The 24,098-nt window shown below is 44.1% G+C and overlaps 1 protein-coding gene across 1 annotated transcript in view; it reads right to left on the bottom strand.

Moving 5' to 3' along the window:
* WDFY3 (WD repeat and FYVE domain containing 3) overlaps window positions 1-5,369 on the bottom strand; it is a 151,705-nt gene extending 146,336 nt beyond the window's left edge. Inside the window, exon 1 of the mRNA XM_066547961.1 lies at window positions 5,330-5,369. The gene's annotated coding sequence lies outside the window, so the exon portion shown is untranslated. The remainder of the gene's footprint in view (window positions 1-5,329) is intronic.
* Window positions 5,370-24,098: the final 18,729 nt, after the last annotated feature.

Here is a 24,098-nt window from a genome sequence, read left to right as displayed (position 1 = left end):
TGTTCTCCTTCTAGCCATGTGTCTATCTTTGCACTACCAAATTGTCAGCTCTGAAGGTTTGGGTTTTTTTCCCATTTGCTTATTTGATATAGCTGGTTTAAGATAAGGATCAATGTTGCTAACCCCCCTTAGTTCTGAAATCCTTCAGTACAAATCCTCAAATGCAAATTCAAAATCAAAACTGTCACAGCCATTAGTAAGAAAATGTATGATTCAACAGATGGACCAGCTTTATAGTTAAATGGGTCTGACCTTTCTAAGGTAGTTGTCTTAGAATTGGAAAAAGCAGCTAAAGTTACCCATGGAACTGATGAATACTCACCCAGCCTAAAAAGCAGGAATTTATCACTTACAGTGCAACAAAAAAAAAATATCTGTAGAGCAAGAGAGAAAGGGATTAAATAAGCCACCTGGAAAATCCACTTCTTCTATGTGTTTTTAAATTTATTATTGTCTGTACATTAGGTTAGCTAACCTGATCAAAGCTTTTTTCATGACATATTGTAATAAAAACACATGGAAATAACAATATTTGTGAAGGTATAAGAACTAAAGATCCTATTAATCCATTTCTGATTTATAATAATCCATTTCTGTTATAATTCAGATGCATCCATCTCATCTTTTGCTGACATTTCTTAAAATTTTCCCAGAAATAAGAAGCCACTTGCCTTCATACCATTCAACATCCCTTATTGTTTATGGCTCCCACACAATTCCCTCTTTCCTAGCACAACACTGTTCTACTGCACTTGAAATTTCAGAGGGTATTTTTTTACATGTGCAAATTCTGCAAATCTGTTTCTATTCTGTGGTATGTGAGAAGCATTACAAGTCATATGCTTAAGACAGGCAGAAATCCATCACAGGGTAGTGATGAAACACCAAAACCAGCAAAGCAGTCAAACTCCTTTTCCCTCATATGAGAAAGATGCCAAAAGACAGGATGTAGCTCTCACTGGAATAAAGTAATTCCAAAACAACAAACTTTTTTTCCCCCCCCAAATCTCAATACAGTTTTACTTCCACTATCACACCTTTGCTCAACAGGTAGGGAGAGAAAAAGAGAAAAAAAAATACACCATAAGAAAAAGCCAAAAATATTCCCTGCTGTCATTCAAAATTTCAAAAACATCAGCACAATTGTCAAAAATCATGTCAATTACACATTTGCATACAGAACAAAAATCAGAAAAATTTGCCCCAGAGCTTTAATGGGAAAAAACTAAAGATGTAGGTCATCTTCACTCACAAAAGACTTAAAGGAAAGAAAAAAAACCTCCTGCATACTTAGAGCAAAGCAAATAGAAAAGGAACAAGACCAATTCTTCCTTCTTTGGACTGGACAAAGCAGTCCTTCTCACTTGTTTTGAAAGCCTTGATACCAGCCAAGAGCTCCTAGCTCTTGGAATAAGAAAGTTCCCCCAACAGTGACAGTAGCACCTGAGGCTATGCCATGCCCCCCAGCAAGATGCTGCCATTCAGTCCTCAGAGCAGTCACCAAGTCCCTGTTTGTACCAGGGAGCTGCTGTATACATTTACCTGCAATATCCAGAAGGACAGGGGATGTCACTAAAAAGCCAAAGCCTGCACTACTGCCTCATCAAACATGGGTTGCTTGCCAAACAGATGCTCTCAAGGCTGGATCACCACTAATGCATACTCAGTCCTGCAAAGCTTGCAGTGCTCTCACCTGAGCCAAGAAGCTGCTCTCACCTCCCCACCAATGACTTCAGTTAAAATGTTACATCCTGCCAGCAGGATTTCGTACCCAACAAAAGGATATGGCAACACTTTCTGTACTGTCTGTGGGACAGCAGCTTAAAACAAATGCACACAGGAGCCTTATAATCATGTCCTCCCCAGGCTGGACAAGGTACGAACAGCCCAGCAGCAGGATGAAGGGCTCCACCAGAAGATAAACAGTTTCACTCTTGCATTATGAAACTGTGAACGAAATGACAAAGTTAAAGAGAGCTGTTCTAGGAGATATGACAATCTTACATCAATGCACCTCAGTCCTTCAACACATGAAGGCTTAAAGACTCAAGCTGTTGGTCACTTAGGACAGATAAGTAACAAAAAAAGTACTTTTTAAAACAACCAGCATTTCAAACATATCAAAGAAACTGTTATGTATTTGTCATAACTTGGACATTTCCAATAGTGTACTATTGCAATCAGCAACACCACCAGCATGAAAAAAAAAAAAATCAAGAAGGAAACCAGTGAAGTTAAAAGCTCCTATATTAAAGCCATGAGGAAATAATTTGTTTTCCACCTACACACATACCCAGAAATTGTACTGTGGACCAATAGAAAATTCTAATTTCCCATTACAAAATGCAAGTTACATTCTAGTAACATATCATAAGAATAGACTTCCATGGTACTAATTATCAGAGAAGCAAGCAAGCAATAGGGGGTAAATTGTGACTTAGATGTATGGTTTCTCACAGCATACTTTGTCTGAACTCTTCAAAATCTGTTTATTTTGGACAAATGACACAAGACTTCCTCATGGCAGGAAGTCCTGCAAGTCAAAGGCCACTGCTGAAACAGTATTTCCACTATTATGCAATAGGGACTGAAAATCACTTACAGACATGAACGAAACTGCTAATTAACATGAACAGATTTGTCCTCTGTCAATTTAACCAACCAAGAGAGGGCATCACTCTCTTCTCTTTACATTTTTCAGCTTAGTGCATCTTCAGAACCCCAAGTGAATGCCCAAAATCCAGCCACGGAACAATTCATACCAACATGTGGGAAGTGAAACATCATGTTACAACACCAAAGTTTCCAAACAATCTCATGACAGTCCTGAGCATTTCAAAGGGTAAGCAGAACATCTGCCCATACTCACCCCCATTCCCTGCACATAAAGCACCACTGAAAGTTTCCTGAACACTAAAAATCCCACAGAACACTTGTGGAAAACTTTGAATTAGTTAACGCAAGGTTGGTGGATGTGAAACACGCTGCTGAATTCCTCTAACAGCAACACACATCAATACATCCTGAAGACCTGCTCACCTTGCACACTTCTGCCAGTTTAGCTCCACTAAACCGGAATTAAGTACCAAGGTTTGAGTAGCCACAGGCAGCTGTCAGATCACCTTCTCAGACCACTCCTGTACCAAGATGCAACAAGATAATGTAGCCTTGTTATGTCAAGGTTGAAATTATCAATAACTATAATTGGTTTTTTTATTTAGCATCTTTCTGCTACCACTTGGAACAAAAAGATAAGTGTTCTTTTCCCATAGTCCCATTCTCTTTCCCTAGCACTGTGTGGTAGCAGTACTACCAAGTAGCTGATCTTGATGTACTGAACTGGAAACAAACAACTGACTGGACACACCAACCTTTACTTAAACCTTGATACAGAAATGTTGTATCACATTTTCAAATGGGTGCTGAAGATACTAAGTCACAGCAGCACCATGATTAACCAGATAATCAGCTGGCTAAGAGATGCAATATGACCATAAAAACCAAAACATACTACATTTTTATTCCAAGTCTAGAAGCCTAAAATTGCCCAACTAGAAAAGCAAATGTGCCCAGTTCCTAGCAAACACATACCAAAGTGAAGAATACCATGCACCATCCTCCAATCTGATATTTGAGGGATTCTTCTACCCAAAACACTTTGTTATCAACAGTGTTGAGTATTCCAGAGCTGGCTCCAAATGAGCTCAACAGACCCACACCACATAGTGAGGAGACATCCACTCACAGTCCAAACATGCAGCTGAATTTAGACTGCCAGCATGTCTTGACCAGGGCCACAGAACAAAGGCACAATGCCACATGAACATGGACACATTTCCAGGACACAATGCCTGCCTACAACCTAAAAGCAAAGAAAGACTTGGCTGGCTTACTGCCACTGACCAGTTCCCACAGCAGGTAAGTTCTTATCTTCAAATGCTGTGTGTCTACCAAGATGGCGCAGGATGAATGAGATATTGCAGAAACGTCAGTTCACACAGACTGTACAATTTGTTCACATAGCCTACTTCAAGATACTGCTAGCTTGTCACCAAAATGTGCCAAGGATGCAATCAAGCTGGCTCTCTGCAGAGCCTGACTGGATCCATAGGATTCTGTGAGTTCAGGAATATCCTACAGCTGTACAGACATAACTGGGCACAGAAGCATGCACAGGCAACAGGAAGCAACCCAGCTTTGGGGAAGAAAAATAACTTCTGTTAGCTACAACATGCAAAACTTACTTCTCTTAACAGGAAACCCACCACTTGTTTTTCATAGTAAAATTTCATGGTCCAATATGTGGACACGCATGAACCTTGTCACAAACCAACATTACCAAAAAACCAAAATTCAGGCATTAAAATAAGGCCAGGACTCACAGGTCTACACTGAAACCTCGCAAATTACTCTAGTTAGCAAAAAAAATTCAGTTAAATCATTCATGAAACTCTAGGTCAAAATAAATACATCTAATCCTTTGCACTTCTTCCATAAGTGTTTTGCTATGCAGGCACAGCTAGAAATTATAGTCTTAACATTTCAAGGTGAACATCACACAGGGTTTCAGCACCCAGCACTACTGACTGGTCTCGATGCAAACCTCTCCATTTGCGTCGACCACCTCTCAGAACTGCAGGGCGAAAACCACGCTCAAGACAAGGGGCAGGTACTTCAGCAGCGCGGCAAATCCCCCCAACACCATGTTCCGAACCCTCCAGGGCCCACGACTCCCCTGTTCCTAGGGACGCACCGGGGACAAACCTGTCGGGTTCTGTAACTTCAATATCCCTGCCGCACCGCGGGGTCGACAGCTCGAGGCTGCCGCCAAAATCAGTACCCGCACGAAAAATCAAAATAAAACGCGGGGGGAAAAGCCGACCCGACGCACCGCCTGTGAGCCGCCCAGGAACCCCCCCACATTCCCGGCAGGCCTCCCCAGGGCCGGGGCCGCCGGGCCCCTCCCGCACCCCGGCGGGGCTCCCGCGGGAAAACCGCCCGCCCCAGCCACAACAAAGGCGGCCGGAGCGGCCCAGCGCTCGCGGGGCTCCTTCGCGACCCCCGGGCTTCCCCCGGGCCCCCCCGGCCGCGGCCCCGGCGCAGCCCCTGCATTGGAGCCAGAGGGGGGGTGCCCGCGCAGTGACAATGATCGGCCGCCCCCGGCACCTGCGCCGCCGCCCCTTCCTCCAGCCCGGCCCGGCCGCTCGGCATCCCCGGGGAGCGGGGCCTGCGGCCGGGCCGAGGGGGTGCCGGGTCTCCCCGGGCCCGCCGACGGCGCAACAAAGCGGCGGGGCCCGGGAGGCGGCGGGTAGCGCCAGCGGGCACTCACCGGGGGGCAGCGAGGTCCCGGCGGTGCGGCTGTGCCGGCCCGGCGAGGGGGCGGCGGGCGGTTCGTCCCTCCTCGCTCTCCTCTCTCCGCTGCGCTCTCTCTCCGCGAGCAGGGCTCGGCTTGGGGGGTTACGCGGCGCGGCGGCCGCGGCCGGGCGGTGCGGGCCGGGTCGGGAGGACGGCTCCTCCCGGGCGGGCTCCGGCGGGAGGCGCCGCCGCCGCCGCTGCTGCACCGTCCGGGCGCCGGGGTCGTCCCGGCCCCATCAAGGCCGGGCCGCGCCGAGGGGGCCGCGGAGGGAGCGGGGCCGCTCCCCGCGGCGGCTGGTGGCCATCTTAGTCCTCCTCCTCCTCGGCGCCGCGTGCCCCCTCCCCGCCCGGCTGCCAGCGCTGCCTCCTCCCTCCGCTCCTCCTCCTCCCACTGCTCCCGGCTGGCTGCGGTCGCTCCCGCGGCCCGGCGAGGCCGCCCGGGGAGAGCCGGTTGGTCCTGGCAGGCCGTGGGCCCCCTTCTTAATTCTGGGTTTTATTACAATTATCTTACCTTTTGGAGCGGCGGGTCCCCCCGTTCTGTGACAGAATTCCCACTTCTCTAGCGCCGACCGCCCGTGTCCTCTCCCCTCTGCCCCGCCGCCGCAGGCCCGAGCAGCTGACACGCGAGGAGAAGCCGTCCCGAGCAGGGACCTGGATGTGTCATGAGAAGGGGAGTGCCGGTCGATGCCGGAGCAAATAATCCACCCTTGAGTTGGGCTTGAGGTGCTTTCCCTTTTGCTCTTTGTCAAGTATACATCTAGGGAGAGTCCTCTGGGTATCCCTAGTGCCGACCACAAAGAGGATTGTGTGCCTGTGCTGACCAGTCACTGTCATCTGTATGATCCAGATGTTGAAACAGAATTAGTAACCCTTTTCCTACTTAATCCAGAACTCCTGTTTAAATTCCCAAAGCCAAAGGACTCCTTTTTGTCTACAGGACAAAACTTTGGTTTAGCCTCGCGCTGGGCACAGAGTGCAGGGTGTAACTGCAACCCCGAGGCAAACTTCATCCACTTGGACACCCCTGAGGAGCAGTGCAAAGGTGTGTCCACTCGTGTGTGACCTGATATCCTTCTGCCTTTTTCCAATCACTTATAAACTTACCTCCTCTAAGAAATCAGCTGCTAGCAGCCATTCATTCTCTAGCAGTTTTGCTTGGGGTCTTTTTTTGTTTACAAAATCCCTTATGAAGCCTTCACTAAAAAAACTAAATACCAGTTTGGAGAATCTGGCTGCAGGGGTAAAAGCTGCAATAAAAAATGCACAAACCATCCGAGACCTTTATGTTTCATTGGCAAATTATCACAATCACCAGGAACCAGGACCATCGCCTCTTGCCTGTGGTACAGGGGTTTATTAAAGGAAGCTGTGTACTCTGTTGAGCTCGAGGATAAATGGAGTAAACACCATTTATACATTCTTCTTTCTCTGGCCGTTAGCATCAAACATGTAAATGCACTTAATGTTTTTTCTGGCTGATGTTTTGCTGTTCAGCTGGCAGTAGAAATGGTATCCAGTCCTATTCAGATGGGAAAAACTGCTTAAAACTTACAGATGTCTTGAGTGAGGCTAGCTCTACTTCAGCTCCCAAGAAGCACTCACTGAAGACAAAAATACAACTCCAGACAAAGAAAGCCTACTTCTCCCAACTGAAAAACAAAATAAGCAAGGAAAAATGTGTAACATCCTTGCCTACACAATACAGTGCCATCTTTACTTGTTAAAGACATCTTCAAGCATTCAAAATTCACTGTGTGGCCAGAAGCAACATTTAGCCCAGCTCAGGAGAACAGTCCAAGCTATGATTTGGGTTGGAATGGAGCCAACTGTCCCTTTGCAATACCTGTACTTTTTTTCTGTGCAGGACAGTCAGTGGAGAACCAAGAAAGAAAACATGCATTGTATATCAGCCATGGTCCTGTCACAACAACTGTAATATGATCAGTGGCAGAAGATCTTAAGACAGTTGGTATTCTTGTGTCTCCCAAGAAAAACTTAAATTTTATTCCATGCATATCTTGTTTTGCCCCTTCTAATGAAATGCTTACTTTTGCCTACTTTTTAAACATAGAGCATTGTAACAACTTCTTCCCAACCACTCTTTGCAACCTCCCATTCCCGTGTCACCTGCTAACACCTGAAATTGTCACTGCTACAGAAAAAAAAATACGTTTATCTATGGCTAAGGCCATATAGGAAATATTACAAGGATAAGAAGGGGAAATGAGGATGCTCAAAACATGAACCTACAGATTTTCTTTTAGGGGATGTGTTGTCTTATATATCAAGAGTTCCATTATCATTATAGTGCAAGGATTCCATACCACCAGAGTTTCATACCACCTCAATGGTTCTCCTAGGCAGCTCCTCTAAGCACTGACTCTTCCTGGTCCTTGCAGCAGCCATCTAACTCCAGATCCTACCAATCCAATCTTTTGTAACACTGTTCTTATTGGCTACAGGTGTGGCCTGTTAACATCAGGCCTGCTCCTGATCTTTAGTAATTGGTTCAGCTGCAACTCTTTAGGGGATAAGATTACATTCTATACCACCCTAATTTACCTATACTGGATCCCCCTACAAGGATGCCTTTCTGAGGGTACTCACCTTGTTTTGTAGGCATCATATAGCAATGTATACACAGAAAGGAAAGTATGTGTGTTGGGTTGCTTGCTATCACATACCAGACTAATGTGATTTACCTACCTTGTGTGAAGCCTAAGCCCAGGAGTCAGTGGAAAATATGTTTCTGCTACAAAACTGCCAGGGTCTGTCAGTCCATTCAAAGCTAACATGCACTGAATTTTTATGGATGCATCCTCCAGCCATGCCAGTCTAGAAGCAAAAACACAATGAACACTGCTAGGCAGAATTTGGCCCCGTTTGGTGTTTTCATTCTGAACGGCAGCAAAGGGAAGCACTGATTCCATCAGCTTGTTCCGACACTTATTTCACTTACTGTGCAAGATGCAGCCTGTGAATGGTACATAGCAGTTACACTTTACAAAACAAACAATCTTCTCCCTGTAATTTACGCGTAGGAGGAGACTTGTATCTTTCTTAGGTAAAGGTTTATCAGGACCTATCTGAGCGAGCTCTACTGAGTAAGAATCAAAGCTAACAGAGATGATGCTGTTCCTAATTCATTGTAAGTAGTGGGAAATCAGCAAAATCCCCCAGGATGGCAATGGGAGTTGCAGGGACAGCTGTATGCTATGCCAGATACACAATTTGCTGCATGCCAAGTTACACTGTTTTTTTCTTCTTGCGCAGCTAATGTTCATTGCATTCCTATTTATAGTTCCCATCTTTTGGTCAGTTGTCACAGTTCCAAAATAAATAATGGCAAGCTGTAATGTTCCATACTGAGTGACACCAGACACTCTTTTTACCTTCTCAGCATCTCTCCTCTCACAAAGCTCATCACAGGTACCTGCTTGTCTTTCTCAGAGAAGGTGTGAAATAGTAATTACAGTGCTATAGTTAGACAAAAGAAAGTATTTACAGTTCATCTTTCTTCCACTTTGCAAAGCAACTGCGCACAAGGGATTGCATCAATCATTTAAAAAGTGGAGATATATTTAAATGTCTTTGCCTTCTTTTTTAGAGGGTAAGATGAAACTAACACAATTGACTTCCAGCGGTGCAATGCCACTCCACTTTCAGGTGAGATGCTCATATACTTCCATTGCATTTATTTCACACATCTTGGGCATAAAGCTACATCTGTCCTCTTTGCATGTACTAGCTTAAGGCAAAGTACAGGCAAATCCAGAACTGGAAAGAAATTACTACAAGAAAGGGAGATAAAGTAGAAGGAATTTTAGTTTTTGGGTTTTTTTTAAATTAGAATTTTTTTAACAGAAAAAAATGGCACTGTTCCCCAAATTTACACAGCCTGATATTTTAATCATACAGGATTCTTAATACTTCCTCTGAGAATTACTCTTCCCTCCCTCCTTCTTGCTTGTTTACAGATAGTTTTCGGTATTAAATAAGAGGAAGGGTGGGGCTGTCGAGGATCTAGTGCCCCTGTCCTGTGACACTCATGTTGAATTTGGCTGAAATTTGAAAAATAAAATAAGTCCCTTGTCACGTGTTCTTCAGAAAAATAATGCCCTGCTTGTCATAAGTTAATAAATTATACAATCCCCAAATAGTCTACTACTGAGCTCATAGCATTTGTAAAACATTAACACAGTCACCACAGCAGAAACACCAGCAACCTGATGGAGTAACAGACAAACAAAGCAGCAGCCAGGGCTGCTACCCCTTCACCCTCTAGGGCCCAGCAATCCAGCCCCACTTTGGATAAACAGCCTTTCTTATGCTGTCAGTGTTAGTCACATGGTTCAAATAAATAAACATTTGCATCCTAGTGCTGCAGAATCCAAGTTTAAAGATAGATAATTTAAGAATAGTTTGTTACAGCTGGACATAATGTGTAGGTTTTTTTCTTCTGAGACAAAACCACCAACAAAGCATTGTAAGCAAGAACATGAGGATGAAGGGAAGAAGCAGAACAGAGGATGGTGAGATAACAGAATTCCCAGCCTGCAAAGCTTTAGGCCATGTCTGTAACTGTAAAAAAACCCAGAGCTTGCAGTTTAGTTCTCAAAATCCCTGCTCTGCTTCAGATTATTTGTCCAGAACTGGGTTCTTATGACAGAGGTTACAAGTCTAGTAGCACATAACTTGTCATACATAAGTTGTGTATAATGAAATATTATTCAAGGAATAAAGCATCAATAGAAAAGGACACATGCCAAACTTGCTTGGAGACAAGTATTACATTGGGCATGTATGTATATGAAAAAGAGCATGTAGTTAACAAGAACATCAAATAAACATCATGATACTTAATATTCAGAGGATGTGGCAAATTTTGAGGTCAGAGCTGTATTCTGTGGGTCTAAATTTTGCATACCTGTTTGCTAATTATTCTTTTTAGACTCTCAGACATGCACAAACAAAAGGCAGCCACAAGTTCAAGGGCCTGGATTGTGTTCAGGCCACTTGAATGTGACTCTGCATGTCCAATACAAGTAGGAAAAAGGAGCAGGTGGCAACAGAGAAGGTACAGTTCAGCTGAGGTCATTGAGGCTTACGAAGCCTCAAAGCCTGATGATCCCAGGAGTGAATCTGAGAGGATGAGATCACACTCAGTGAGGGAAAAATGCTGCCATCTGGTGCCTCTGGAGAAAAAGGAAAAAAAAAAAAAGAAAAAAGAAAAGGATTATGTTGATGGTGTGCTTCATCTGCAGTGGTATCAGTGCTTCTGGTTCAGTCCTGCAGACCTTCAGCTGTCTTTTTGTTAGGAGGTGTTACCATTCTTCAAATCTTACTTTAAACAAACAGGCTGAAAAATGCATTTTACAGTGGTTTGGCCACAAGAGGAATATTGTTAAGTATTAATGTAGTCTTTAAGGCAATTTTAGGAAAGATGGTTTCAAACAAAGTCACATCTGAGAATAACATAGACCTTATTTATTTTGATGAAGTTATGCATATTCGCACCAAGAGATTGCAAAATGCTCTCCTATCACAAATCATATTTATTTATTTATTTATTTATTTTACTATTATGTAGCAGAAGAAACTTGTAGTCTGTAAAGTACATTTGAAAGAGAATGGAGATGCTGGATTTTGCTATCAAGTTGAGTGAAAAAGTTTAACAGAACAGGAATTCAATGCATTTCTATTGCAGAACTGACTTTGACCTTGAGCATCACTGCCCAGCCTCTAATGCCCACTATTTTATCTTATGAGCATTGTAAATTATACTGACTGCATGTCAGAAGCCTCAGAGGATACAGGACCAGACACTAAACACCACTTACTTTTAGAATTCGCCTTTTACATCAGCCTATTTTGGATTGCTGTTGATAGAGCCTCAGAGGATGTGCCAGATATGTACTGAGACACTCCACGGTCTTAGAATGAGGGAGTGTTATTTTTGTCTAAGATATTTTTATTTTTACAAGCTTTCACAGAAAGCCATAATGGTAGCTTGGAGAGGTTGAAATTACTGATTAAATTAAAACCCATACATTGCTCTATTTTAGATGTAATAAAGATAGCTCTTTCTGGGAACTTAAATTTGTTTATCCCTTGACTAAGGGAAAGTCTGGGGGCCACAGGTCAGCTTCCGACTGGAAGTAAACTGAGTAAAGTGGTTCACGTACCACATTCATTTTTAGACACAGCATTTTTGTAACAAAGTAGTCACAAAACCTCAGGAATGAAATTCACTCTTGCAGATAAACTAACTCCCGCAACACCATAAATTTCCTAGGAAGATACTCTATTCTAAGAACAGCTTCAAACTCATGAAGTAACCCAAGGACCAGAGAGTCTTGAAAAGGATTTATTGTACAACTCTGTTGAGCAAAGAAAAGGAACACATCCCATTTAGTTCCTAGCCTTAATGTATCTACAGCCACCTCATACATGTTTTTCCTAAAAAACCCCTACATTTTCATTCAAAACAGAGCTAGATCCTTATATTGCCAATGTTACACTGGAAGAACTTGGAGTTTCTTCCTCTCCAACGGCATTGGAATTGCTTGTGGCTACATGGAGGGAGTCTGAATTTTTTAGAAATATACATAACTTGGGATAGAGGAGTAATTTCTTTGACAATCCCTTGACCACGAACAAATCAGACAACTTGAAGCCCTTCTAATATTCTTAGCCATATCATATAAAACTAGGCTTAAGAAACAACAAAAAAGCTATGTCAGTGTCTGTGGCAGCCTTGTTACCAGCCACTTCAGTCAGTCTCCATTCAAGTTACAGTCTGGGAAGAGCATTTAATTTCACACATAAAAGTGATTTTGTACAACTTCCACCTCCAAGCAGAGTAACTAAATCATGCCAGCAAGGTGATCCAAAGAGATTTCTTAGTAGCCAAACTTTTGGCTACTCCCAAGGGATTGATGGGAGTTTTCTGTAGTAGATTGATAAAAGGCTAAACAATCTTCTGAGCAAGCTGTGGGAAACATGGCTGGAAAGAGCCTGTGCCTTGTCAGTAGACTTATATTAATCCGGTCTATAGGGTCCACATCTCTACTGGATCACTCTTTAGGTTCCTGCCTTTTGAAAGGAGTGGGAAAACACCAGGCTAGAAATAAGCAGGGGTCCGTTATCCATGGCCCAGAGAAGTGGAATTATAGTAGAGATAAGTTACAGCCCTGGTATATATGTGGGGTCCTGAGGATAACACAACACGATTCATGGTCTCTAAAGTGACTTGCCCAATGCTTTCCAAATGACTAGATGTGTTAACCTCTGGGCCCAGGTTGCCACGATACCATGAGATGTCCTTACAAACCCCATTAGTTTCTCAGAATACTTTAGCCATCAGCCTACAATCATTGCTCAGTGCACTCATGCATTTCAAAACCTTTGTTGCAGGGATAAGAGAAAGATATAACATGTCTTATCTTTTCCTTGGTTTGTGCGGACGGACGGGTGCTGATAATCATCTGTCGGCACCATTGTCCATCTGTGCACTAGCGCTACTTTAAACATGTAAAAATGGCACTTTGCCTTCAGTCGCAAGAGGAAAGCAGTGACTCCTGGCTTTTTTATGTCATCACTTTAGCCAACCAGCTTTTGCAAAGAAGTTTTTTTGATACACAAAATGGATGCTTAACTAGTTCTGGAAGAAGATAATGTGCAAATATCCCATAGTAAAACTACCACCAGCTCAGTACGTGGGCATCATCTTCCTTAAGCTTTTTAAAGAATTTTTTATGCACAAATGCTACCTTAAAGAATGGCTTCTTCTTTCAACACCCAATTGCCACTGTCAGATGTAGAATGTTGGCTTCTGAAAATGAAGCAGACTCATCAGTGACCCCCAAAGCAGAAGAAGTGGTTGCAGCTTGATGTAATCTGCTTCTGAAGTTCAAGTCAGCCACATAGCTGATCACACAGCTTGGGGTTTGAACCCTGCTTTGCCAGATGCACACTCATCCTAATGATGTTTGTGGCTAGCATGTGCACTTATTTTATTGCAGATGGATAACATGTCTGAAAATAAGACTTGGGTCTGAAAGGCAGCAGTTTCCTGCATGATTTTAAGCTTGTTTTTTTTTTTTTCCCTCCCCATTAAATCAGCTGATCAAAAAGTACACAAACTAGCTTGCATGTTCATTTTAATCCTCTCATCTATTCTCCTCCACCATGTGATCCTTTCTTCCTCAAAATACCCATCAGCTTTGTACATTGTCAGCAGTAAGAAACCAAGTACAGGAACCTCCAGAATTTCATGGGCCTTTGACAGAAGGCAGTCCTGAGTCTTATTGCACACTTGTAGTCTCTGCATGAGCCACTCTGCTTTCTCAAAATGTCTAATGAAGACTCTTAGAAAACAGTCCCTTCCCATAAACTCTTCCTGAGAATATTCCTTCATTTGTGGCACAAATCTTTCCTGTCAACAAATTTTCTTGCTCTCCTCGTAATTTCCTTCTATGCCCTCAGAAGAGATAAACTGCAAACCCTGCAACTGGCTTTTATTTCCTCATTCAGGCACTGACCAGAAAGGCACGGGGATATTCTCTTGTCGAGTCATCAGCATAAAATGCTGACTATCACAGTTGAGCAAAGAGATGGCAGTTCATGCAAAATCTGTATTCTGGGAAGTGGCCAACAGAGCTTGAATAACCTCTCACCTGCTCATTGAGAAAAAACAAACAAACAAACAAACAAACAAACAAAAACCACAACAAAAAAAATACACCTAAAAGGAAATACCTTGGATATCCATTAGTACATCTGAAACATTACATTTTCCAGCAGAGGCTACAGGAAGGAAATCAAGGTAAAGGAGTGATATTTATGAGGAAAATAATGAATGTCAACTCAATTGATTCTAATTATTACAGAGATGGACCTGTGCAGAAAATACTTCAGCTGTTCCTTCTCCCTATCACCTAATAAGAAATCATGCAAGGAGATTTTTCTTTCCATTTTGAAGGAAAACCACAAACCACATTTTTAGGAGAAGAAGAGTGTCCTGCTTATCTGCTCTTCCTAAAGCCAAAGAGGTAGAAGGTAAAGTTTGCTGAAACAATTTTTGCAGGAATTCCATTCTCCAGCATCTTCAAGAGGTGCCAATCTTTTGCCCACGAAAACCTCAGTTATCTCTCATAAGGAAGTAGTTGATCTAGTTTATTCTGTGATTTGTGACACAATGTTGAATTATTATGAAAATGATTCACCTTTGGTCTGAGATAAGGACTGTAGGAGAAAAGCTGCTGCCCCCTTCAACCTCTGTGATATAGACTCACCAGATTCTTCTCGTTTCCCCTCACTAGGGAATCACCCTCAGATGCAGAGCCTTCTCATTCTCCTCACCTTGGAATCACAGCTGGTTCATAAACCTATCTATTGCCAGTTTGCAATAGAATAAGACTCCTATGGAAGTGGTCTTCAGTTTGGATTCTACTAGCACAGTGACTGAAAGGGAGAAATGAAGAAAATTTAAACAAATACTAGGACTGAAGTGGAGAACAACATCCTGTGTTCACAGCAGAGTTAATTCTAAGATCAGAATTTGTGGTATAGACTCGAAGTATTGGATTAATTTAAGAGATTTAAACCTTTGTATGCAATATTAAACAAGAAATATTAATTGGGGAAAAGAATCAATATTATGTTAAGTTACACGATTTGTCTTTTTCTCCATGACTGTCTAAAGACTGGATGAAGACAAGCAAAACCAAAAACTCAAATTATATTGGCTCACATGACTGACTCCTAATACTCAGAGAATCACATTTCTGTGGCAATTTTCCAGCAGTAAAAAAGCTTCTAAATTAATGGTGAGATTGCTTAGTCATCAGACTTGATGGTGTAGTTGTACCTGCTGCAGGGGATTGTATTACATGACCTATGATTACCATTCTATTCCTACTTCTCTGTTGCACAAACTGCCCAGCAGAATTCCTAAAATTGAAAGGTGACTCAATCTCCCTATCCAGAAATAACGTTGATATTTTTTGCAGGGGTATAAGCTCTAGCTTGCAGTGTGATGATAAAATCTTTCCTGAGACACCCAGGGAAGGTCTCTACCATGTAGGAGTTTCCATCACTGTTCCTAGAGGCTTACTGAGCAATTCACATGCTTCCCACGTACCACATTTCCACCATCTGCAGCTTCCACGTGGTTTCCAGATGTCCAATTGCCACCAGCAGCCGTCTGTGAGGCAGCCTCCAGAGCAGGGCTTTCTCACCGTTTCCAGGGCAATGCAACATGGCCACACAGTAGCCCCAGCTCACCAAAACACCATCTCTGGCCTACACAGCATCCCACCACCAGCCAGAAGGCTAAACTCAGGCCAGACTCATGTGTCTTAATTGCACAAAGTGATTCAGAGCAAGAGGAATTGTGTCCAGCAGGCTGCAGAGAGGATTTTTTGAAGGTGGATTACAGAGGGTGAGAGCTGCTTGCAAGAGACAGGTGCCAGGAAGGGGACAGAGCTTCTGGAGGATGGGAGTGTTTTCTAATGAAGATGGCCTGAAGAATATGATTTGTGTGCTTAAGCATGTCCAACCAGTATGGCCACCTTCAGTTAGGAAATGTTGTGTGCTCCTTCCTGATCATGGAGACAGATCTCAGAGTTGGCTATTTTGCATAACTGCTTTCATTTCGGGTCATCTCAGTCCATACAGAAAAACTTTCATCTGCTTCCTCTATCATTCTCTTTCCAAAATACAGAAAAGCCTTCTTTTAGGTTTTGGTTTGTTGTTTTTTTTTTTTTTTTTTGCTCAATGAGCAGGTGAGAAGCATAAGTGGCCGATTCAGAAAGATTGCCTGTCCCAAAATTGCAGGAAGCACTTGCATGCTCTTGTGAAAAAGATGTGGCACCTTAGTTGATTACTTGATTTTCAAGTTGTTGCACCTAGACAAAGTCATAAGGTAGAAACTCACTTGGTGTTTTAAATAGCTAGTTCTGGCAAAGTGTCATCTTTCCCTCAGGTTTGGGGAGTTTGGCCTGTGAATACAGCCAGCTTAGGCATTATACTGCATTCTCTTGGCTGGGTGGGTGTTGGATCAGGTGTTTGTGGCTCTGTGGGACCACCAGGTAGGTGCACTCTGCAAGACCATCCTCAGTGCCAAGGGCTGCAGGCTTGCATTCAGGGTGGCTGGAACATGTGAATGAGCGTTTTTAAGGTGCTGGGGGTGACATTCTCAAGCCTATGGCTCTGTATTGAGGGGGTTTTTTACAGTACCTTACAGAGGAGATGCCTGGTGCAATCTGTGTTTCGCAGCCGAGCAGGTGGTGCTGCAGGAGGGCTGTAGGTTGCGGACAGTGCGAGAGGGGAGGGAATCAGTATCTCCTCTGAAGCTGCAAGCAGCTTCTTCTAGGGACAGGCACATAAACAAACTTCCTCCTCTTCTCTCTTACTGGACTTGTCAAATCAGACAGTGTTCAAAAATACTAGTCTGGTTTTGTGGAAACAAGGGCTGTTCTCTAAAGACATTGGAAGCAGGTAAAACATCTAGCTTGGTCCTTTTGTCTAAAGGAGACAGGTTCCATTTGAACTACTAAAATATATTCTAGTTTTTTAGTCCAGGACACAAGTACTGTTTTTCAAAATACTGCATTCAGCTGCCAGTCTCTTCCTATGTGAATGCACTTGATTTCCAGGTTTCCCCTCAAAAGTCTTGCTTTAGAGATTTCTGCTTTAGGGTTTTGTGAGTGTTTTTAAAAATAAAAATAATTAACCCCCCCCAACAAAAGTCCATCTTTATATCTAAAAGGACAAACATAAAATAACCTGTTTTCTGATGGCTAGATAGAGAACAAAGCTGAATGGTGAGAAGGTTGATTTATAATGCATTTTCCCAAAAAACAATTACTGAAAGAAGAATGAGAACCAGGCTTAAGCAATGGAAAAATTGCACATCATTTAAAAATAATAAAAAAGCTGCTATATTAATCCTCAGCAAAACAATAGTTTAGTCCTCCTCCACTCTAGAAGTAAACTACACTCTGAGCAAATATAATATTATTCACCCAACTGTATTCTCACTTCGGTCAAGTTTAATTAAGGCTTGTCTTAATTCAAACAGTACTATCACAACCCTGATAAAGAGCAAGTTAAACCTCCCCTTGCGTTGAGCACCATCACATTCCCAAGAGTTTCAGTGTTAGTTCAAGTTAATTATGTTTAAATTATTTCCTTTAGTGTGCTGATGTTAAGATCATCATCTGACCCCTTAGAACAGTAGCAGCAAATTAAAGCTTTCTGCCAGTGCCAGCAAAGGCTGCCTTACCACTGCACCCTCGTGGTGGTTTGCCTGCCTTGAATTTTAGCAATGAAGGGCTACATCATGTAAAAATCATTGCTCAGTTAACACTGCTTGGCTTCTTACCTCTTAAGATTCTTCCAGGGAGGTTTTCAAAATTCTTATCTTGCAAATATCTTTGTCTGGCAGTGGCATGAAAACAAAAATCACTGAGCATAAATGCTCACCTGTGGAACTTTTCAACATGGGAATGCGTAAATTGGAAGCTGTTTCTGTCTTACAGCACAGCTAATGACACAAAACTTCCAGGTGAGACAGTTGAGAAAAAAACAGTGTTTCTTGGGCAGCATTCCCTTTTTGACTGTTTTGAAATAAGCCTTTCAAACAGACAAGGGACAGGAATGAAAGAAAAAATTTCATCCAAAAGTGGATGAAATTGCCTCAAATCTGTTTTACAAGTTTTCAAAGTTTTTAGTCCAAGAACATTCAAATTACCAGAAAATTGGGATCTTTTTCACATATTGTGAGTGTACAGATGCTCTGGTCATAAAATCAAACCAAACAACAATGAACCAGAAGAATTTGTTTGTAGTTAGTGTTATCAGTGGCTTGAATTCTTGTGCCGAAGACATGCCAAATCTCTGCACAAATTAAAAACCAACTATGAAGTACACAAAGGGACCTTTTGTGATTCTGGGAAATGCTATTTCTGACCTTTTGTGGTGAATTTCTCCACTGTAAATAAATAAAAAATTACTCAAGGCTTTCTCCTAGAGACTCACACTTTGTGATCTGATGGGTAGGGATGATGCCACCTGCAGAAAACAAGCCATTCTTTTGTCCTGCTGTATAGGGGTTTTCACAGAAAAAAAGCTTAAAAGCAGCAGAAATCTACAAGCTGTTTTTTTCTTACATCCTCTATTCAAAAAGGGTGGCATTACGTTTGCTGCATACCAGATGAATAAACACGATAATCTCAATGGTGACAAATTGTTTAAGAGAAGGCAGAAGGCAAATACTATGTTGTCTTCTAGCCAAAGCTTCAGAGGACTTTGTCCTTGGTTTAAAAGTTAGGTCCAATTCACCAATGCCTACAGACTAGCACTCTTTTCAATGCCACCCTAGCAGGGAGCTCAAAGTCCCATCCAACCTGGCCTTGAATGCTTCCAGGCATGAGAAGTTTAAAGCCATTCTTCCTTTCTCTATCACTACATGCCCTTATAAAAAGTCCCTCTTCATCTTTCTTGTAGCCCTTTTCAATACCGGAGGGCTGCTGGAAGGCCTCTTCAGGGCCTTCTCTTCTCCAGGCTGAACAACCCAAACTCAGCCTGTTTTCATAGGAGAGGTGCTCCAGCCCTCTGATGATCTTTGTGGTGTCCTCTAGGCTCCCTCCAACAGCTCCATGTCCTGCTCACATTGGGGACACAGTACTCAGGGTGGGGTCTTAGGAGAACAGAGTAGAGGGACAGAATCACCTCCCTTTACCTGTTTCTTGTGTCACTTTTCATGCAGCCCAGGACACATTTGCCTTTCTGGCCGTAAGCGCACGTTGCTGGGTCATGCCAAGCTTCTCATTCACCAACATCCCCAGTTCTTCTCAGGGCTGCTCTCAATCCCTTTGCTGCCCAGCCTGTACTTGTACTTGGGATTGCCCCGACCCAGGTGCAGGATCTTACACCTCGTTGAACTTCATGAACTTCACATGGGCCCACCTCTCAAATCTTCAAGGTCCCTTTGGATGGCATCCATCCCTCCAGCATGTCCACCACACCACACAGCTTGGTGTCATTGGCAAACTTGCTGTGGCTGCATGCAATCCCCCTGTCCATCTCCATGTCACCCACTAAGATTTTAAACAACTTCTTTTCTAACTAAGCCTTCTTTTTCCCTTTGAATCAGAAATGTTTGTAAACATGTATATTTGCAATGTGAAATTACTTTAGTTGCATAATAATTATAATTTGTCAGTTTACAGCAGAACAGGCTAAGGTCAAATTTACATGCTGCTTTTGAAAGTACATCTGGCATTAGAAGAGCCAAGGACGCTGCAAGCTGAAGAAAAAAGCTTCCCCTCACATCCATTCACTTTGCCAAGTAGCCTCCCTAGATTTTGTTTGAAGCTGAAATTAGCTAGTTTGGGACTGGTTTGGAAATTTGTTTTTGCTGAAGAGAGGAGGGCCATTCAAGTGTGGGAAAAACTGTTTAGTAACAAGGTTCCAGATAGCTTTGAGCCCAAGTTGAAAACTTAAATTTTTCCTTTCTATTTGCTAACTATGCTTAGCCTTGAAGTAGTACTGATTGCATGGGGTAGCAGCAATTTGGCCACTTTGCTTAAGTGCCTGTATAAAAGGTATAAAAGCCTCTAGAAGAAAATCCATCGAGATAAAAAAAATCTTTCAGATCAACACAGTATGTTTTGATTAAGCCTGTTCCAGCTAATGCAAAATCTAGAGTTTCATTTAACCTTTGCTGCATATTTGGGAAGCCATAATCTCAAAATACATTTGAAGTCACTTTTGCACAAACAGAAAAGTTAGGGGGTATTTAAATACCCAAATCCAGATATGTGTTCTGCAGGATTCCTGCTAACTGATCCTGAAGGTTTTTGACAACACAAATGCCTACAAGCTTTCAAATTAAAGCTCCCCAGGGTTCACCAACTTCTACTCCTGAGATAACTCAAAACATGTCTCTTTCAACCTGAGGATTAGCCTGCATATCCATGCTTATCCTGAACTTTCCAAACCCAGATCACAGCTTGCCATATCCTCCCCTCTAAGGTGCTTGGCCTGCAGTGTCTGCCAATGACAGCTTTTTCCAGAAGAGGCCAGAAAGACATGATTGCTTCCCAAGACAGAGAGAGCACTGGGAATTGGGACCTGCAGCTTTGGAGGTAAATGCCTTGCCCTTTAGGATAACTAAGCATTGAGTTTCCTTCTCAGACAACCTCCACATCACGGAATTCTGCTACAAACAGCCACGTGGGAGACAGGATTTCATTCCTGACATAGTACAGAGGCGCTCTCTAGAGACAAGAAGGAGACTGGAACCTGAGCTGGCCACTGTTGTACACTGGAGTAGACAAGGAGGGGTGATGGCTGCATTCCTGCCCTGCTGCTGGTTGTGGAGGGAATGATGGTCCTTGCTTGGCTCTCAAGAGAGAAGAATTTGTTCTCTCCCTTCAGCAGCAGGAGGTACCTCACTATAAATCACAGTGCCAAAAGACACTGTACTATGACCAGAAATTTGAGGGGCTCTAGGATGTACAGGAAGTTGTCTGCAGCTGACTCTGCCAGCTCCTCATTCTGAAACACCCAATTCTTATCAACATTTTTTAAAATGCCTGTTACCGAGATTATCCTGAAATCACATCAGGACAAAACACATCAGGACATCCAGATTTCTAGCCTCAAAACAGTGTATCCCTGGTGCAACTGGAAGTCTGCTGAGACACAGCTTTGTGCAGTAGAAGCTGTCCTTTATTCCTGTGACCTCTACCATGGCTGGCTGTCCCTTGCTATTCTTTCGGTGAAGAAAGTTTCCTAATACCCAAGCTGTGTCTCCCCTAGTGTAGCTCATCCTGTTGCTTGCTACTTGGAAGAGACTCACCCCCACCTCACTACACCCTTTTCTCAGGTAGCGGTAGAGAGTGCTAAGGTCTCCCTTGTGTCCCGATCCCGCAGCTCGGCCGCCAGGCGCGTCCTCCCGCCGCGGCGGGACGGAGTGGGATGAGGCGGGATGAGGAGGAACGCGGCGGGATGCGCGGACGGCGGGGACCCCTAGTGGCACCGAGGTTGCCGGGAGAGGTTTTAGGTCCTGCTGCCTCACGCAGGTATCTGGTGAAATGCTTGTGGAAAAAGTAAAGTCAGTATTTTTGGACCACTCTGTTCAAAAGAGAGAAAAAACAAGTTCAGTGTGAGTAATTGTCACAAAACCGGGTCCACAAAGCGTGGCTGTTTGCAAGTGATACACACTTATTATTTAGCCTAAGTCTTACAAATCAAGCTTAAGAAGGGAGATGAACTGTTAGAGAGGAGAAGGAGGGTGCATTCAAAAACGAGATGTACTCAATCCAATCAAGCCTCACCTTAATGCCCTGTGTCCAACACTGACATTAAACAGTTGACACCAAAAGCATAAGGCCAGAGTCTTCCTTAGGGACACTCTAAATACTCTTTTGACTTCATAATTTTCAGCTCATGCTAGGCCATGTATTGTTGTTGTCCATTTAGGATGTCTCAGTGTAGTGCAGACATGCCTTATATTCATGGGGCTGCAGTGCTGCAGCACAGTGGCTGGCCCTGGGCAGAGGGAGGCCCATCCCATCCCATCCCATCCCATCCCATCCCATCCCATCCCATCCCATCCCATCCCATCCCATCCCATCCCATCCCGTCCATGGCACTCACCTGTCTGGGTCTGCTATGGAGCCACCAAGACCATGTCAGGGAGGCAAGAGCTGCTCCTTGCCCTCCTACTGCAGGAGGTCTTTCTTAAGCAGATATAAGAACTACAAGACAGATAGTTCTGATGCCTGCAGGAGCCATCGCCTGCTTAGAAGTAATGAAAGTACCCTCTGAAATTTAAAACTGTACTTTTTCTCAGCTTTTTGTGTTGAACCAATTTTTTGTACACACACAACTCAGGTAATTGGGCTAAACTGACAGTTTTATTGAAGAAAAATTATAACATATTATATACAAATACATATAAAACACAGTCTGTTTGCAAAATGTGTGTGATAAAAATGAACTAGATCTAATCATAATGTCTGAAGGGGAGTCACAGACTGATGTCACGAAGACATGGCCAAGAACAGTCTGGCAGCAGGATGGCCTGGGGACAGCCAGATGCTTGGGGCACTGTCCCTGCATCCATCCTTGCTGTGCTTCCCTGTGTCACTCTCTCAGAGGACGCTGCTGAGGCTCAGAGCAGCTGTCTCCAGGCACCTGCCTGGCGCTGGGAGCAGGGCACTGCTGCTCCTGCTCCCGTGGGCGGTGGGTGCGAAGGAACACCCTGCGCGCAGCCCTGAATGCCCTCCTGAACAGGGACTGTTGCTGCTGTTGCACTGCGGTGTGGCTAGTTGTGAGTGGAGGAGATCTGTCTCCAGGGGACTGTGAGGGCAACAGGCAAGCTCCTGTCTGCCCTCCTGGCACAAAGGGCACTTTCCAGGAAGAAGTGGATGATACGTGCCCAGTGCTTGCGGGTATGGTGCCAGAGGCCTCCCCTTGCTGCTGAGATGGTCGAGTTGGGAACATGGCAGGCTCATCCTTGGTGTCCATGGAACCAGCCAGGTCAGGAGATGTGCTCTGCAGTTTGCTGATAGCCTCTTCTGTTCCTGCTGTGCTCTTATCCTCTTCCCCTTGAAACAGCTCTTGGTCACTGTACACTTCTGATGTGTCTTGGGACTCCTGGCATTGGCTGCATTCTTCCCACATGTCTGAGGGCACTGGAGATGTGATGTCCTCTTCCAGTATCTCATGGGACTGCTCCTTGTCAATCTTGCTTTCACAGTCCTCTTCCTCATTGGCCAAGGTCTTTGGATCACTGGGAACATAGACTTCAAGCCACTGCAGCACCTTCTGCTTGCTCGAAATGGCCTCCAAGCTTTCCAGACCTGTTGGCAATGGCTGCCCAAGGTTGAGAGATGCGTTCCCCTGGGAGGTGAGAAAGGAGAGAGGGGTATTTCTTGAGGAGTTCTTCCCCAGCTTGAGTAAGAACTTCTTTACATTGAGATGGCAGAGCCCTGGAATAGGCTATCCAGGGAGGTTTGTGGAGTCTCCCCCTCTGGAGACATTCCAAAGTCATATGAACTTTTATGCGTGTAACCTGCTCAAGTTGACCATGCCTTGGCAGGGTGTTGGACTGGACTATCTCCTGAGATCCCTTCTAATCCTAATATTTATGATTCTATGTGATTCAGTGGTTCTGTTATTTGTAAAGGTCACCTGGCTTCCTCCAGGAAATACCTGCTGGAGACCTAGCAGCAGCAGCTGCTGGAAGAGTGCTGTGGGAGGGGGATGGGGCTGCAGTGGTGCAGTGCAGCAGCTCACCCTGGTCAGAGGGAGGCTCATCCCCCTGTCCCATCCTGTCCTGTCCATGGCAGTCACCTGCCTGGCTCTGCCATGGAGCCACCAATACCAAGTCAGGGAGGCAAGCTGCTCCTTGTCTTCCTGCTTTGGGGGCTCTTTCTCCTCCAGGCTGTGCTGCTGCCATGGCAGGATGGCACTCCTTTGTGGAGCCCTGCACATGGGATGGGCCTGGCCAATTTTCTCTAGCCCTTGCAAAGGCTTCCACTTGCTTTTCATGATGGCTGGGGAGCCCCTCCATCCTATGAGCTCTGTGGGGGAGGAGCGGTCTGAGCCTGTCCCCATGGAGGGACAAGGCCTGGGCCTGGCTCTCCAGAGGTGCTGCCTCTGGCTGCCTGTGACACACACTTGGGAAGCAAGACCAGGAGGAGGAAGAGTGGGATGGAGGCAGC

The sequence above is a fragment of the Molothrus aeneus genome, chromosome 4, assembly GCF_037042795.1.
Source record: "Molothrus aeneus isolate 106 chromosome 4, BPBGC_Maene_1.0, whole genome shotgun sequence".
Lineage (NCBI taxonomy): Eukaryota > Metazoa > Chordata > Aves > Passeriformes > Icteridae > Molothrus > Molothrus aeneus.
This window is presented reverse-complemented; position numbering and strand designations above follow the sequence as displayed.